This window comes from Phacochoerus africanus, chromosome 8 (assembly GCF_016906955.1).
Source record: "Phacochoerus africanus isolate WHEZ1 chromosome 8, ROS_Pafr_v1, whole genome shotgun sequence".
Taxonomy (NCBI): Eukaryota; Metazoa; Chordata; class Mammalia; order Artiodactyla; family Suidae; genus Phacochoerus; species Phacochoerus africanus.
The window spans coordinates 104,192,100-104,192,310 of NC_062551.1; positions in this window are offsets into that span (position 1 = coordinate 104,192,100).

Consider the following 211-nt stretch of genomic DNA (forward strand, 5'->3'; position numbering starts at 1 on the left):
TTCTGTCATGTACATGTGCAAGAACCATGAATTGCTCATTTTCTTAGTATAAGGATCACATACAACAATGGAAAGTATTGGCCAAAGCTCAGCCAAAAAAAAAAAATGACTTGGCTTAAGTTTGAAGATGAAATGAAACTTGTAATAGATTTGTCTTTGTCCTCCTTTGTTCTTAGGAGAATATGAAGAGAAAAAGAGAAAACTGGCCCCT